The sequence below is a fragment of the Pinus tabuliformis genome, chromosome 3_1, assembly GCF_031772625.1.
Source record: "Pinus tabuliformis cultivar Carrire ecotype Pingquan chromosome 3_1, CPIR1, whole genome shotgun sequence".
NCBI lineage: Eukaryota > Viridiplantae > Streptophyta > Pinopsida > Pinales > Pinaceae > Pinus > Pinus tabuliformis.
This window is the reverse complement of record NC_142301.1, coordinates 757,745,487-757,761,649: the sequence shown is the minus strand read 5'-3', so window position 1 is coordinate 757,761,649 and position 16,163 is coordinate 757,745,487. Positions and strand designations below refer to the sequence as shown.

The 16,163-nt window shown below is 38.3% G+C and overlaps 1 long non-coding RNA gene across 6 annotated transcripts in view; it reads left to right on the top strand.

Annotated features, from left to right (window-relative positions):
- Positions 1 to 14,946, top strand: part of LOC149189585 (uncharacterized) — a 133,971-nt gene extending 119,025 nt beyond the window's left edge. For all 6 annotated transcript variants that reach the window (XR_016256410.1, XR_016256408.1, XR_016256409.1 and 3 more), the window contains 2 exons: positions 14,503 to 14,564; positions 14,801 to 14,946. This is a non-coding gene — a long non-coding RNA (uncharacterized LOC149189585). The remainder of the gene's footprint in view (positions 1 to 14,502; positions 14,565 to 14,800) is intronic.
- Positions 14,947 to 16,163: the final 1,217 nt, after the last annotated feature.

Genomic DNA, 16,163 nt, shown 5'->3' with positions numbered 1-16,163 from the left:
AAGTGACTCACTTTTTATAATGGGTGAGAACATTTTTACATAAAGTAACTTTAAAAGATAAGATACATGTGCTTTTTGAAAAAATAACTCAACTAAAAGAAAGACTTGAACTCAAGGCCTCTATTCTCGTAAAGTAACTTTAGACCAAGTGAGCTAGTTTAAAAGGTTAGTAATTTTTGGAAAGGAGGAAGGGGTTTAGATCAAACAAGCAAGCAAAAGGAATCCAAGCCTTACGGCTTAAAGTTAGACTTGCTCGGAAAGTAAAAAATTTCGTCAATGTTTCTGATTTTCCGAGATCACACTAAGGCGTGGTGGAAAAGAACATACACATAAGAAAAATCCTTTCTTTTTGTTTCTGATTTGCCCAGATCGCACAGAGCATACACAAAAATGAAAAGTATATATCTGGTAATAAAAAATTATAGAGGACTATAAACCGAAATAAACAGAGAAATAAATAACTCTAACTACAAATGAAGACTGTATACCTCCAGATCTTAAAAATGACATAGTTAGGGCTACCAAAAACTTTTTCGCATGAAACGAAAGGGGTTCCTAACTGGAATAGATGCTCCTAAGATAATAAAGCAGTCTTCTTAGCCTGAAAGCAGTTAGAAACAACAGATTTAGGAAACGACAGTCGGATGCAGTTGTACTGGCTTCATATTTGGATCACCAATGGATGCGACCCTCGAATAGCACTGATACCATGTAGGAATTTACATGGTAAGTTCCTTAGATAGAACAATAAAGGACACCGCTCACAAACAGATCACAGATCAATACACCAGTGTTCTTGACGTGGTTAAAACCTTCAAAGAGGGAAACAGTGCATGTCCTGAGCCAACACGACAGCCACTTCAGACAATTTGTTAATGTAAAAGAAAGAAAATTTACATAAGCTTCTCTCATGAACGGTCACCTAACAAATGACCCTACATGCTCTTTAATTAGAGATCATGGACCAATCAGGTGTTAAGCCACGGATCATGTGTCGGTAATACTGAGGAGAGAATGAACCGTTGGATCACTACATGTCTAGAACATATCATGACCGTCAGATTGTAAGTTACAAAAAGTACATACTAAAGAAACACACTTTACTTAACTATACACTAGACCAAGTTATACTTATATGTTTACCACGTGTTTAAAGAAATGTCTATTGTGTACTAGGCTTGTTCTGGTCAAGATCTTGTTCATGTTTTGAATGGTTAGGCTTTTCGTAATGTTATTTATGCTTCTAGAATGTTACAAGGAATTCAGGATGCTAGCCTGAAAAAATGGCCGAGATATCGGAACCACTAGCACAAAACTGAAGTTTTTGGGTTATAACCACATGGGAGTAGGCTTATGAGTGTGGTTATAGCCTCATAACCACATGCATGAAGTGTCAAGGGTGCGGTTATGGAGCTTGGTTAGTAAAAAAAGGGTTTCAGCTTAGGAATTGATCACCTGCGGTGGTTTTTTGACCCTTGAGTGATTTGTAGTCTTTGATTTGTGGTTATCTAACTGGAATATGGAACTCAAGTCATGTTATAGTATCACTCAACTTGCATTTACCTTGGGGAGCTTGTAAAGGTGGGTAAATTTGGGAGGAGGTGTTACAATCTCTTCCCGGAGTTCTACAATAGCTACAGGTCTCCCTCCTCGACCTCGTGCTCTCCTTGTTCGCATAGTCATCTCCCTATGTTGTATACAACAATGGCAATGTCAGATCTCGACTCTGATACCACAAATTGATAGTTATGGGCATGTCAAAAGGAGCCTTAGGAGAAAAAACGCAACCCAAAAAACTATCCTTGTAGGGGTTGATAAATAATTCGTAGCACTAAAAGAAACTTGTAGGAGCTATGAAATAATTTCGTTGCACTCTTTTAAAAAAATGTTTTTGAATTAGGAAGGTGGAACGACTCGACCCCCTGCAAAATTGATTCTCCACAGTCTTGGCTCCTCTTCCAACATAGGGAATCTTTCCAATTACCTTTCCTCATCAACAATTACACTCTAGCTCAAAATTAAAGGCCCGCACAACAATCAAAAGGGCATGACAACATTCGAAACAATGGTGATTTGTTTCAACACACAACTCGATATACACCCACAACAATGTTGATTTTGAAATCCCCATGTATTGGTAGAGACTTAATTTCCAAGCTTAAAGCATTAAGGCACTCAGAGAATCCATAGGTTACAAAAATTGACATACACATAAAGAACTACAATGCAATGTCTAATTTTTTTGATAGGCATATTATATTTCGAAAGTGGTCACAACACATTTAGAATCTTAAATAAACGCTACATAGTCTTATTGCAACCAGAGGAAAGAAAAAATAAAGATATATCTATGAATAATATACCGATGCAAAATCTTTCCTTCATTCACTTCAAACATACATACTCGGAGGAAGGAGAAGAGTTTCTCCTCCTCCCATTCTAAGTCCCTTTTATTCACAAACTTCAGAAAATAGTTTGATTCCCCTTCTCTCCCAAATGAGGGAAGTCGAAAAGACAACTATGTGAGCTAATCATTACAATGAGAAATAACTCCTAAATTCTAAACTCTTCGACTTATTCAGGAATACTCCAATCCTACACCTAAATTAAATATTCAGAACTCTAAGAAAACAATAAAATTATTTGCCAGCATCAACATGTGGCCAATCCACCAGATTATTAAGATTTGCTTAGTTTCTTCACCTATCGAGCTCAGTCTAATGCATCTGCATCAGATTACCCAAGAAGGAAAAAAGATTATGAGCTCTTGCTCATAAGGTCCTCTGTGGAGCAACCTACTTTCTGTAGAGGTGCAACACTCATCCATGTAGTATCCTCCATTAGACGGTCCTTCCACTTCAGCAAAAACTCCAAATACTCTTTCCCCTAGTGTGCCTTGCAACTCTGGTGTCCAAAATTCTTTCAGCGTATGGACTCTCTTTTATAGCCATCTTCTTGATCCAGCACTGTTCATTGACTTCTCCACTATCCTCATTTATTGTAGATGCAACTTCATCACCAGTATGATAGGAACACAAATTAGCCACATTAAAATTAGGCGAGATACATATGCCCATAGGTAACTCCAAGTCATAAGCATTTGCTTAAAAATTCCCGAGTAATATGCAAGGTCCTATTTTCTTCATCTTGAGTTTGTTATGATCCCATATTGGGAATCTCTCTTTCCTTGGTGGGCTAAGACCATGTCACCTACCTCAAAGTTTACCTCTCTTCTTAAATTTTCTCTTTGTTTGTACTTGTAGCTACTCTACTGTAGTTTTTGTTTTATTTCCTCATGTAAGTCACTCATTGCTGCTGCAAAATCTTCCCCATCAGCACTCTACTCAAGTTTGCCTAAATCTCTCAGTTCACAAACTCCTCTAGGATGCATTCCATACAAGATCTGAAACAGACTCTTCCCTGTACTCCTATTTGGCAAATCATTATATGCAAAATCAGCTTGAGCTAACACACAATCCCATTGCTTGGGATGCTTACCCACAAGGCTCCTCAATATGTTTCTGAGACTCATGTTCACAACCTCAATTTTCCCATCAGACTAGGGATGACAGGCTTAATTGAAGTTCAATTTTGTTCCAAGCTTCTTCCACAAGGTCCTACAAAAATTCCTTGTGAACTTGGTGTCCCTGTTAGAAATTATACTTTTTGGCAAGCCATGCAATTGGACAATATCATTGAAAAAGATGAGCCACATGTGTAGCATCACTAGCCTTGCAAAATGGGATAGAATGAGCCATCTTTGTAAATCCATCCACAACTACAAGTATGGAGGCATTAACTCGTTGTGTCCTTGGTAAAACAAAAAAAAGTCCACATTGATAGAGTTTCAAACTTTCATGGTCTACTGGGAATTGGAAAAGGAGTATATATTCCAACATTTTGACTCCTCCCTTTCGCACACTAACACAAACTGCATTTGCTCACATATTTCTGCGCATTCCCTCATTTTTGGCTAGAAATAAAAATGGTCTAGCTGTCTGAGTGTCTTTTCCACACAAAGATGCCCTACCAATCCTCCACTGTGCTTTTTCTGATCAGATTCTCTCTCATTGAGCAGCAAAGAATGCATAATTGGTTTTTCTCGAACAACAAACCAACTTGTTGTTGAAGGATCTAAGGCAATTAGGTTTAGTATGATTCTTCTTGACTTGATAACAATTTGTGGAGTAGTTTTACTTTTTATTGTTAGCTTAATCTTCTTCTTCTTATTATTAATGCATGTATGTGTACTTCATCAAACTGCTACCAAAAACATAAGAACAAGAACACAAGATGTTGGCTCTCTTCCAGGGCCAAAACCTCTCTTCTCTTGAGAGGAAAACCCTTTAATAAGTTTCTCTTATTGAAGCTTCTTATTGATCAATGCCAAACCCTAGACCCCTGACAAGAATATCCTCCAAGCACAAGTCAAGTCCTTCCTCCTTTCTGCACTTTGTTTCCCGACACTTCCTTCTTTTGGCTCTTCGTTCCTCAACACTTCATCTTCCTTCTTCTGGCACTTCGTTCCTCTTTCAATTGTTTGGTAAGTCTTGTTATACTTGCTCTAGAAGATATTCCTTTGATGAGACCCTTCCCTTATGATGATCCCTTCCTTCTCTTCACCAACCAACGAACTTGTTATGACTGTCATGGGAGGGCTGTTATGACAGTAGAGACAACCTCCTTCTCCTCGCACGTGTGACTGTAATAGGCTTTAGAACAACCCTATTACCTTCGCTTTTCTTCCTTGGTCCTTCGCTTGAGTGGGAGGCCCTTTAGGCCTATATTTCTAGACCAAACAATGTGAGAGGTGGTGTTGATATAATACTGTTGTTATGACTGCAAGTAGCCTTACCTTTACTCGCACGTGTGACTGCATCTAGCCCTAGAAACGGTCCCCTTAAGCTGCTTTTGGTTGAGCTACATATGCATCTATCTACCCTACTTTCTGACTCTTAGGACACTCAAAAGATCTTTGACCCAACTGCCCACATTTGCAACACTGATAGAAAGTCTCTCTACCTCTTTCTCTACCTCTACCTTTCTGGTAAGGTCTTCCTCATTTGGAGTCACCTACTTTCTCTTGCTGTCCTTGTTGCCTTAGGTTACTTGCATCATTCTTTTGAGCGGGAGTTTTCCCCTTCCAACTGTCCGTCCTTTTCGTCTAGCAAAGCCATGACCTCTACCTGAATTTTGCTTCCTTGTTATCTTCTCTTCTGCCTTCAAGGCAAATTGATATGCTTCTTCCATTGTCCTGGGAGAAATCATGTTGATTTCATCTTGAATCTCTAGATTCAATGAACATACTTTGTTTTTTTCTTCGGGGTGTCTTCTACATAACCTACCCACAAATTCACCTTGTAAAACTCTTTAGTGTACTCTGCAACTGCCAACAACCTTTTCTTGAGGTTATGCACATGCCTGTAGAGGGATTACTGATAGTCTTTTGGTAAAAAATCCCTTTCATCTTTTCTACCACCCTGTCCCAACTATTTATCAATGGTTTCCCTTGTTTTCTCCTTTCAGCCTGCACATTGTCCCACCACAATGCAGCATGACCTTTCAATCCAGTTACAATAAAATTTTACCCTCTTGTCTTCTTCAATCTCCCCATATTCAAAATACTTGTCTAATTCATTGTTCCAATCCATAAAATTCTCGACTACATGGCTACAATCATAGGTAGACAATTTAGGTTTTGGACTTGAACTTGAATTTGACACCGACCTCAATAATCAGAGCTTCATCCATAGGGGTTTCTCTTTCTCTTTCAACTTCCTCCTCTGATTCGTTTTCATATATGGCCTTAGGATCTCGCTGCCTACCTGCCTCCATGGCCTCTAAATGAGTTTACAACCTTTGTATCTTTGTAATAGCCCCAACTTAAAAGTTCGTGTAATAAAGGATAATAAAGGAAAAATAAGATCAAGATTAGAGGACATTTATTTTACGCTGAATGTTGGGAAAAACACTATAATGGGCATCACTTTCAGTGTATTTATGGCTATGGAAATTGGCAAAGGCAAGGAATCATTAATTGGCATTTATTTATGGGAAATGAGGGAAAAAAGGAGAAGAAAAAGGTGAAGAGACACATATTTGGATGAAGAAAATAGAAACATCAATAATAAAAAGGCTTCAAAGAACAAGTTCACAGGTTTTGTCAGTTTTTGACTTGAGAATAGTGGTAGAGAAATGGAGAGCACCAAAAGGAGAAAGCAAACAAGCAAAGGAATGAAAATGACAAACAAGGAAAGAAAAGGAAAGAAAGGAGAAGGTTGGATCAGTGGCTTCAGCATGAATATTTTCCAGGTAATAGGTTGCATGTGTGATTTCCTAGCTGAGGTGTGAATGCATAGTTCATGAATTTGTGTATTTCATTCATTTGTTGTTATTGGCATGGGTTTTTCCTGGGTTGACAAAGGTTTTAGCCTTGCCTTGCCATTTCCTGGATAGACATGGTGTGATGGGACTCATTCTTGGTTGAGCTTTGGATTGCTGGAATGTTTTGGAATCGGGTGAGGTGGTATCAAGAAAATCCCAACGGTTGGGGGTGGAGATAGTTTGCTCTAGTAAGCCCTTGACAGGTGGGTGGAGATAGGAAAATTCCTCAAGGTATGGTGAAAGAATTCTAAGGCATTCAAGCTTGGCTTGGTTTTGTGATCTCGGGACCGGTTTAGGCAAGATACGGTAGCTTGAAGGTGGAGGTGGTTTAATTTATAGAGTCCCTGTTTCGTTATGTTTTGGTTTATCCAATGAGATCCCACATTCATGCTTGAAATATTGCACGAGGGTGATTAACTGAAAGAAATGTTTTGTTCAACCCAATCTATGGTCAAGTGGTATGAGGAAGTCCCTGACTTGGTTGACTTATATATATGTTAATAAGAGCTATTTTCTCTAGGTGATTAATGGGCACCTTTACTTGTTATTATGTTGATTATATGGTAGATTTGTCATGGTTCCTATTCTGGTTATATGTTGGTTATTTGCATGGTTCTATGATGTGCTCTAGCTATGGCGCTTGTTCATGATTCTATAAGTTAATAATCGCTGATGAATGCATGGGCTAACGAGTGTTGTTGCAGCTAGCTTGAGATGGCATTGAGTCTTCTTGGTGATTCTTAGATGAAGTTCATAAGTTTATGATCATATATGCATTCATGACCTATAACTTATATGTTTAACACATTTTTGATGGTGTGTTGGACCCGCCAACATGTCAGGGGATCTCCTTGGTAAGAAGTCTCAACTAGACCTTAGACTGTTTGGAGTAGGAGTCTCAACAGTGGGTAGTAAAACAATGCCTTGACTACGATAGCGCGCAGAGGTAAGTGTGATATCTTTGTCGGAAGCAAGTGTGTGACCTTGCAGCGAGTGAAGTGAAATGCATGGGGGTTCTAACACACGGAGGAGAAAATGAAGTGTGTCCCTTAGAAGCCTATAATAGTACACAGCGTAAAAGACATGAGCTGAATGACATCACAAGTTGGAAAGCATAATAGCCCAAAATCCAAAGTGACAGGGTAAACCAAAAACACGTTTGCAAGAAGATTCATACAATTGCACAATTGCATACAAAATAGTTTATACACAAATGCGTAAGTTAAATAACATACATTGCTAAAACAACCATAATAGTCCAACTACAATAACAACATATGCATGAAACATGTTGGCTCTGTTATATATTATTAAGTAAAAGTTTCATCCATACATACACCATTAACAACCAGTGGCCCCAATAGTGGAACGTTACAGTCAACACCCCCTGCTCCTCCAAAGAGATGTACTCGCTTTGCACTGTGGAGAAGCCAAAGCTTATCACAATACACTACTAGCCTTCTTTAAGCATTGCCTAGCCAAAATCCTGTACTATGAGTTATGAGGTTCTATATATAACAAAGGGTGGGGTGACCCTTGACATTCCCCTTTGACTCTTGGCCTACCTTCATGACTCTTCACATTCCAATAGTGACTGTTCATATACCACTATTGACACTTGGAACTTGGAATTTCACTTACAACTTTTTTACAATAATATAGTTTCCACATATACCCATGTGGGACAAAAATAGGCTAGAGTTAGCCTGACAAGACAAACAACATCACTCGGGGTCTTGCCGAAAGACCAACTCAGTAATCTCCTCGCAGTGATCTTTGGTGACAAACTGATACCACGCTTGGTACCGCGCCATTGTGTCCCCATACTGTTTGATGACATCTTTGTGGAAGCAGAGTCTTGCCTCCATGGCTTTCGAGTATATGGTTCTAAAATCTTTGTCCAACTCATCTTGAAGCATGCACAACATTGTCATGAGTGTCGCTGGACCAATGATGTACCTTTGCATGTTCTCTGCGTTGAGATGCAAGTCATCGTTGGTGGCTATGCACATGAACTACTCCATGTACTTGTCGACATCCAGCATGACTTGGTTCTTCCTTATGGCCTGGGTGAGGGTTCTGATGGGAGGGATCTTTTGCGTTCACACTATGACATCCAGACTCTTGAACATCCAGCATGACTTGGTTCTTCCTAATGCCCTGGGTGAGGGTTCTGATGGAAGGGATCTTGTGCGTTCGCACTATGACATCCAGACTCTTGAACAACTGTACATAGGAAGCCTCAATGCTAGTGATGAGTGGAGGGCGCTGCTCGTAGTTCTGAATCAACATCTGAATTTGTGCTTTGTGTAGCTCAGCCTCTGGCTTCATCCTCTTGTGTAAGTAAAGCGGGGCTCCCTTGTATCTCATTGTCCATTCTTGCATGTGGGCAATAGCAGTGTGAATGTGTTTGAGAGTTTGGGTTGTCTTCTCGCGCTGCTGCTGAAAGCTGCATAAATGGACAAGGAGGCATTAATTGACATTTATTTATGGGAAATAAAGGAAAATAAGAGAAAATGAAGGTGAAGAGACACATATTTGCATGAGAGGGAAATTAGAAGGAAAATGAAGAAAACAAAGACATCAATATTAAAAAGGCTTTAGAGAATCAGTTCACAACTTTTGTCAGTTTTTGGCTTGAGAATAGTCAGAGAGAGAAAGAGAGCAGCAAGAGGAGAAAGCAAGCAAGCAAAAGAAGGAAAAGGACAAGAAAGGAAATCAAAGTAAAGAATGGAGAAGGTTGGATCAATGAATTTAGCAAAAATATTTTATAGGTAGTAGGTTGAATGTGTGATTTCCTAGCTGAGGTGTGAATCCATGGTTCATGCATTTGTGTATTTGGTTCATTTTTTGTTACTGACATGGGTTTCATCTGGTTTGACATTGGTTTCATCCTTGCCTTGCCATTTCCTGGATAGCCATGGTGTGATGAGATTCATTCTTGGTTGATCTTTGGGTTGTCTGAAGGTTTTGGAACCGGGTGAGGTGGTATCAGCGAAATCCCAAGGGTTGGTGGTGGAGATGGTTTTCTCCGAGAAGCTCTCGAAAGATGGTTGGAGACAGGAAAATTCCGTAAGGTATGGTGAAGGAATTCTGAGAAATCAAAGCTTGGTTTGGTTTTGTGATTTTAGCACTGATTTTGGTGAGATCACGGTAGCTTGAGGGTGGAGGTGGTTTAACCTCTAGAGACCCTATTTGGTTATGTCTTGGTTTATCCCATGATAGTTGAGTGGTACGTGGAAGTCCCTAACATGGTTAGATTTTGTATATGTTAATAAGAGTTATTTTCTCTTGGTAACTAATGAGCACCTTTACTTTCTATTATGTTGATTATATGAAAAATTTGGCAGGGTTCCTATTCTGGTTATATATATGTTATTTGCATGGTTCTATGATGTGTGCTCGAGCTATGGCTCTTGTTCTTGATTCTATAAGTTAATGAATAGTTGATGAATGCATGGGCTAACAAGTGTTGTTATAGCTATTTTGAGAGGGCATTGAGCCGCCTTGGTGATTCTCAGATGAAATTCAAAAGTTTATGATCAGATATTCATTCATGACCTGTAACTTATATGTTTACCACATGCTTGACGAAACACCTATTGTGTACTAGGCAAGTTATGGTCAAGATCTTGTTCAGGTTATGGATGGTTAGCCTTGTCATCATGTTATTTATGTTTCTAGAAAGTTATAGGTAGTTTTGGAGGCTAGCCTAAAAAAATGGCTCAGATCATGAAATCGTTGTTCCAAAACTTAAGTTTTTGGGTCATAAACACATGTAAGCACGCTTATGAGTGTGGTTATAGCCTCATAACCGCATGCATGAAGTGTCAAGGGTGTGATTATGGAGCTAGGTCAGTGAAAAAGGATTCAACTTAGGAATTGATCACCCGGGGTGTTTATCTGCGTCTTCGGTGATTTGTAGTCTCTGAGGGATGTCAGTGAGCTTTCAGTTTGTGGGCCCCACTTCCATAGCTGGAACTTGGAGGTCGAGTCATGTCATAGTATCACTCAGCTCGCGTTTAGCATGGAGAGCTCGTGAAGGTGGGTAAATGTGGGAGGAGGCGTTACAATCTCTTTTTGGAGTTTTGCATTAGTTACGGGTCTCCCTCCTCGACCTTGTGCTCTCCTTACTCGCATAGCCATCTCCCTATGATGTAGACACTAATGTTAGATCCCGAATCTGATACCAAAATTGATAGCAATGGGCAAGCCAAAAGGAGCCTTAGGAGCCAAAACACAACCCATAAACCTATAGTTGCTATGATAAAAAACTATGTTTTCAAATTTTAGGAAGGTGAAATGCCCCAACCCTCTGCAAAATTGATTCTCCACAGTGTTGGCTCGTCTCCCAAATCAGAGAATGTTTCCCCTTGCCTTTCCTCATCAACGATTACACTTTTGCTCAAAACTAATGGTCCACACTCCAATCAAAAGGGCATGACAACATTTGAAACATTGGTGCTCTGTTTCAACACTCAACTTGATATACACCCACAACAACACTGATTCTGAAAGCCCCAAGTACCTGGTACAGTCTCAATTTCCAAGCTTAAAGCATTAAAGCACTCAAAGAATCCACGGGTTACATAAATTGACATACAAATAAATAACTACAACACGGTGTCTAATATTTTTGACAGGCATATTACATTTAAAAAATGGTCACAACACATTCAAAATATTAAATAAATGCATGCACAGTTCAATTCGAACCAGAGGAGAGAAAAAGTGAATATAGATCTATGAATAATATACAAATGCAAATCCTTTCCTTCATTCACTTCAAATAGACATAAGAGCGACTTATCCTCCCATTCAAAGTCCTTTTTATCGACAAACTTCAACAAATGGTTTGATTTCCATTCTCTCCCAAATGAGGGAAGTCGTAAAGACAACTATGCGAGCTAATCATTACAATGAGAAACAACTCCTAAATTCTAGACTCTTCAACTTATTTAGGAATACTCCAATCTTACACCTAAATTAAATATTCAGAACTCTAATGAAAAAAATAATTATTTGTTAGCGTTAATAGGGTATAAAGAATATTGGTAAACTCTGGCACGTCTTGATCCCTTTCCCGCGATAGTGCATTCTATTTTATGTACTTATCTTCATAGCTCTCGATAGGATAATATTGTTCCTTGATGACGTTTTAGAAAGAATTCCAAGGAGGGTGCAGCTAAAAATAGTGAGGGTTCCTTCTCGTCCCTCTACTCACAGTGGGTTTCCACCAGTCCTTGATGTGGGGAGTGGCTTTGAGGAGTGCACAAGTAATCTTTTCCTTATTGGAAAAATTATGGATTAAAAAATATCCCTCTAACAGATTTAACCATCTACTTATGGTATATGCGTATATCTGGCCTTTAAATATAGAAGTCTCAAATTTAACTTGTATATTTAAGGGGGTAGTGCTTTTGGAGTGACTGTTGGATGAAGATGTTTTACCCACTCATACCTGCCAAAGGATCTGAGAAAAATTGTCCATAATCTCGTTCCTTTGTCACTCGGGGGCCTCTTTGAGCAACATTTTGAAGGGATTTCTTGCTCCCTCATCTTTCTTTTCTTTTGCCATGGGAGGTTGTCGGGGTCAGCGAGTTTTGTCTTGCAAGCGCTCAACCAGTTTAAGTCTCAACTCCTTATACTCTGACATCGTTGGGGATATGCACATAAAAGCAGAGAGAGTAAACCGCTCTGATACCAATGACCAATATTTATGCAGGAATGAAATGAAATAGAAATTTAAACAGAAACACAGAGCTACAACAAAAACTGAACCTTCATTAATTAATAACAAATACTAAAAATGGTTTACATGCAAAATAAAAACAAACTAGCTTAGGCGATGGTTGCTTATTTCTGAGAAGAGATGTGATGGCTACATGGTTTTTGAGTTGTGTTACAATGAGGTTTGGAGACCTGTTTATTATTGAAAAAAATGGAGAACCCTAAACATCCAAAAACCTAACCCTAGTAGATGAAGCACCAAAAGTTTGTGGGCCCCGTTGGGATTAGTTGGAATGCCAACTTCCTAGGGTCATAATTTGGGCATATGATCTTTGTTTTGTGCGCATGATACCTCATTGGAAAGATCTATTCGAGGGCAAAAAAAAATCTTAGCAAGCACCTACCCTAAGGGTTATGGGCTTGGCGCATTTTCCAAAAAACAGTCATTTAGGGCATCAAAACGGCTCCAGAAGTTTATGATTAAAAAAACTACAAAAAAATAGAATGTTGTGCTAGAACTAAAGAAATTGAAAGAAAATAGTGTTGGGGTCCAAGTTGAATAGGTGCGTGGCCACCAATATCTACCCAGATCATTATTATGGTCAAATATCTTAAAAATCAATATTTGGGAAGTTGGATTAGTGGAGGGGCACCGGATCGGAAAGTGACATCTTTATTATGGAGAAGATTTATGAAGAATAAACATTGGTTTCTTGATCACATGAGATGGAAGGTCAAGTACGGTCTGGAGAATCAAATCGATTTGGATGTAATCAAAGGCTTTTCTGGTTCACATACTTTGTCATTTCCTCCGCTTCTACAACTCCACAATAGAGGCATATTTTGCATCAAAGATATTCATGTTGAGAGGTGAAAATTACATAATAAAATCTTGGAAGGGGACAGTAGGTATTTAGTTTATCGGGGCCATTAGCAAACCAGTGGGAGGAATATACCCTCCAATTAAGCCTAGCAGGGATCATTATGTCTACAAAGAAAGACCTACTATCATGGAGTGGTCATTTGGTTAATGGACAAGTTTCGGTAAATGATGTATACACATATATCATAGTGTCAAAAGGTGGATCCTAGTACCATTTGGTACAATAAGACATGGTCATGGGACATATCACAAAAGATGAAGTGTTTCTTATGGCTAGTGGTCCAGAAATGGGATAACATTCTCAAGAGAGGCTTTCAGGGGCCCCGCAGGTGTGTGTTGTGTCACATGGATTTTGACGATCCGTCTCACATTTGCCTAAGATGCCCCTTTCTGGCTGCGATTTGGATGGGGGTTAGCCATATGCTCGACATTTGTATTTGTATTTCTTGGTATAGGTCCTCTATTGATGTCCGTCTTACTTTGTGGTTTCAGGATTACAAATCATACAAAACTCACCATTTTTGTTATTTGGGGAATATGGAGAGTGAGAAATGAAACTATTTTTGTCCATTCTACTCCAGATGTGTGGAGCACCTGCTCTAAGGCTATGACATTCTTTAAGGAGAAGGTTCTTTTAAGGAGAAGATGGCATAATGAATCCTCTGTCCAAAGGAAATCTTTGCTTCCCTGTCGGTTTTTTCGATGGGGCATTGTCTTTCGAGCAATGTGGAAGCGGTATGGTCATTGTTTCGAGGTTTCAAATGGTTTAGTGAAATAGGTTCCGATACGACGGTTGAGTTCCGTGCTCCGTGGGGGTCCGCTTCTGTGCCAGGTGGATGGAATTACTGGAAATTACTGTCTTTGGTGATTCAAAAGTTATACTTGAACGGGATAATCAAAGACATGCATTAGAGGCTCCAACTTTATCAAATCGGATGGAATATACCAGGTCATTGATCACGCCTTTTGATAAATTATCGGTTTCTCTCACATCTACAAGGAGAAAAACCAATTGTCAGATCAACTGTAAAAAGAAGGCTGCAGCGAGTTACCAAGATTGATCAGATACTCTGTTTTTTAGAATTACATATTTCAAAGAGGGATTTCTCAGAATTCGAAAGTGTCGTTCACCATATTTTTGTTCCATTTTTTTGACATGTTTTGTAGGATTTATCTGGCACATAGGATTTTTGTAATGTTTTGGTTGGACATGTTTTTTCCCGATTATATTAAGTAGGGAAGGCTCACTGTAATAGAAAGTAGAAGAATGATTCTGGGGCGCAAATTGTATTTGTGTTTTGCTCACGAGTCCTTAAAAAGCTATGTGCTCAATGTAAACTTTCTCATTTTCCCTCATTTTCATAATGCAAGCAAGTCTGTTTTTCTTTCTGGAAAAAAATCCAACATTTTTATAGACTTATTTCACCCCGTTATACTTTTTTCCAACATTTTTATAGACTTATTCCACCCAGATATACGTATCATAACTCCAACGATGCATGTAGGTTAGGGTGCAGAACTTATCTCGATTCCAAGAATATTTTGAAATGGGATATACAGAAGTGAGGTTAGTTCTCTCATATTTTTAAAATAGTTTTTGAAATCCCCGTTTCAATTATGGTTTAGGTTACAAGAAGAAGTATGATTATAGTTTTCTTACATTATAATGACACACAAGGAAACATTGACTACATTATTTTTAAGCTGTAAGGTGCTCTCTGGTGTAATTTTATCATTGATGTGATGTTTCTTAAATGATCATCAAGCTTTACTGAGTTGTTGATTTCTTGGCTTGTACTTTAGGTATGGATTTTACAAGCGCACGTGTAATTGTAATTTTTTATGTAATCCTGGTTGTTTTCACTGGTCTTCAAGTAATTCGATTGTAGATTTCTAATATGGTTCGTTCTGGTAATCTGTTTTGGATCTTCTATCTGTATATCTTTGGATCTTAAATCATATTCCTGAAAAATAAAGATGATATGCCTATCTAAAGACATGTTAGATATGATCAATATATATTTTGAACCTTTTTACTACATATAGAATATGATAAATGCTCTACAGAACAACTTTATATGTATATATTGCACATATTAATATAAATCTTGCTTTTTTAGTACTGGAAAAAAATAAAGTTAATTATTTAATTTTTCTAATTAATCAGAATTCCAAAATATTCATAAAATTTACTATCAAAATAAGAATAACCCAAAATTATTACCCCATTGATAAAGTCACAAGACTCACACAAAGCGCTCTGTGCTCTATTTTGGGGCAAGCAAACAGTAAATACATTGCCGGAATTGGTTAGTTTCCCATCGAATTAGATCAGACGGGAAGGGATCGCATCTATTTAACGGGAACGCGGAACTCGTGCGACAATATAGATGGCCATAACTTTTAGCACGAGACACACCCGACGGTGGGATGTGTTTTTTCTGAAATCGTTAACACGTCGTTTGCAGGACGAGTTTCGAACTGGAGACCCCCTTGCAGTTACAGGCTATTGCGAAATGCAAATTCTTCATTCACATATGTTTCGTGGCTCAAGAAACATGCATCTCTCACATCTGACAGTAACAGTCGGAAGCGGAAGCATATGATAATCTACGACCAAGGAAAACATTTTAGAGCCTCCGATCGACTTCATAATCGCTATAAATAGGCTGTCATTGAGTGAAAGTAACTAAATCTAATTGCACGTAGTTGAAACCTTTGGAATTCTGGAGTTCCATATTCGATTATGTATTTTTAGTGTATTTATATTCTGTCTATGCGTTTAGAAACTCCATTTCCAAATCAGTGAAGAGATCAAAGCTTTTTCTAAAACTGTTGCAACTTTCTTTTGGTTTTTATATGTCCCTTTGTGTTTATAACATGGCCGAGAGTTCAAAATAGCCTGCAAAGTGTTTCAAATACTAAGTCATAATAATAAAAATGTTTAATGGAGTTTGAAAATGAATGCGACATACTTGCAAAATACAGGATTTAATTATTGGAAGGTCGGATAGCCACATGACTAGGTTGTGAAAATTTTACTGAAATACAGATTTTCTTCCTTTCTAATGAATTAGAGATTTACGTTTTATTTGGTTTAATGGTTGGTAAAACTTATATTAATATTCTCTATTTTATATATAAGTTTTTTTTTCAATTGGGGTGA